Source organism: Bison bison, unplaced genomic scaffold (assembly GCF_000754665.1).
Source record: "Bison bison bison isolate TAMUID 2011002044 unplaced genomic scaffold, Bison_UMD1.0 scf7180017857144, whole genome shotgun sequence".
NCBI classification, from domain to species: Eukaryota; Metazoa; Chordata; class Mammalia; order Artiodactyla; family Bovidae; genus Bison; species Bison bison.
Window position 1 is genome coordinate 75,141 of NW_011487717.1, and position 2,131 is coordinate 77,271.

The following is a 2,131-nucleotide window of genomic DNA, read 5'->3' on the forward strand; positions in this document are numbered from 1 at the left end:
GGAGTTTAATAGTTTCTGGTCTTACATTTAGATCTTTAATCCATTTTGAGTTTATTTCTGTGTATGGTGTTAGAAAGTGTTCTAGTTTCATTCTTTTACAAGTGCTTGACCAGTTTTCCCAGCACCACTTGTTAAAGAGATTGTCTTTTCTCCATTGTATATTCTTGCTTCCTTTGTCAAAGAGAAGGTGTCCATAGGTGCATGGATTTATCTCTGGGCTTTCTATTTTGTTCCATTGATCTATATTTCTGTCTTTGTGCCAGTACTATACTGTCTTGATGACTGTGGCTTTGTAGTAGAGACTGAAGTCAGGCAGATTGATTCCTCCAGTTCCATTCTTTCTCAAGATTGCTTTGGCTATTCAAGGGTTTTTGTATTTCCATATAAATTGTGAAACTATTTGTTCTAGTTCTGTGAAAAATACCATTTGTAGCTTGATAAGGATTGCATTGAATCTGTAGATTGCTTTGGGTAGTATACTCATTTTCACTATATTGATTCTTCTGATACATGAACATGGTATATTTCTCCATTTGTGTACACTTTGATTTCTTTCACCCATGTTTTATAGTTTTCTATATATAGGTCCTTTGTTTCTTTAGGTAGATATATTCCTAAGTATTTTATTCTTTTCATTGCAATGGTGAATGGAATTGTTTCCTTAATTTCTCTGTTTTCTCATTGTTAGTGTAGAGGAATGCAAGGGATTTCTGTGTGTTAATTTTATATCCTGCAACTTTACTATATTCATTGATTAGCTCTAGTAATTTTCTGGTGGAATGTTTAGGGTTTTCTATGTAGAGGATCATGTCATCTGCAAACAGTGAGAATTTTACTTCTTCCTTTCCAATCTGGATTCCTTTTATTTCTTTTTCTTCTCTTACTGCTGTGGCCAAAACTTCCAAAACTATGCTGAATAGTAGTGTTAAGAGTGGGCACCCTTGTCTTGTTCCTGACTTTAGGGGAAATGCTTTCAGTTTTTCACCATTAAGGATAATGTTTGCTGAGGGTTTGTCATATATAGCTTTTATTATGTTGAGGTATGTTCTTTCTATTCCTGCTTTCTGGAGGGTTGTTTTTTTTTTAATCATAAATGGATGTTGAATTTTGTCAAAGGCTTTTTCTGCATCTACTGAGATAATCATATGGTTTTTATTTTTCAATTTGTTAATGTGGTGTATTACATTAATTGACTTGCGGATATTGAAGCATCCTTGCATCCCTGGGATAAAGCCCACTTGGTCATGATGTATGATCTTTTTAATATGTTGTTGGATTCTGTTTGCTAGAATTTTGTTAAGGATTTTTGCATCTATGTTCATCAGTGATATTGGCCTGTAGTTTTCTTTTCTGTGGCATCTTTGTCAAGTTTTGGTATTAGGGTGATGGTGGCCTCATAGAATGAGTTTGGAAGTTTACCTTCCTCTGCAATTTTCTGGAAGAGTTTGAGTAGAATAGGGGTTAGCTCTTCTCTAAATTTTTGGTACAATTCAGTTGTGAAGCCTCTGGACTTGGGCTTTTGTATGCTGGAAGATTTCTGATTACAGTTTCAATTTCTGTGCTTGTGATGGGTCTGTTAAGATTTTCTATTTCTTCCTGATTCAATTTTGCAAAGTTGTACTTTTCTAAGAATTTGTCCATTTCTTCCAAGTTGTCCATTTTATTTGCATATAGTTGCTGATAATAGTCTCTTACTATCCTTTGTATTTCTGTGTTGTCTGTTGTGATCTCTCCATTTTCATTTTTAATTTTGTTGATTTGATTTTCCTCCCTTTGTTTCTTGATGAGTCTGGCTAATGGTTTGTCAATTTTATTTATCTTCTCAAAGAACAAGCTTTTGGTTTTGTTGATTTTTGCTATGGTCTCTTTTGTTTCTTTTGCATTTATTCCTGCCCTAATTTTTAAGATTTCTTTCCTTCCACTATCCCTGGGGTTCTTCATTTCTTCCTTTTCTAGTTGCTTTAGGTGTAGAGTTAGGTTATTTATTTGACTTTTTTCTTGTTTCTTGAGGTAAGCCGGTATTGCTATGAACCTTCCCCTTCAGATCAGATCAGATCAGTCACTCAGTCATGTCTGACTCTTTGGGACCCCATGAATCGCAGCACGCCAGGCCTCCCTGTCCATCACCAAC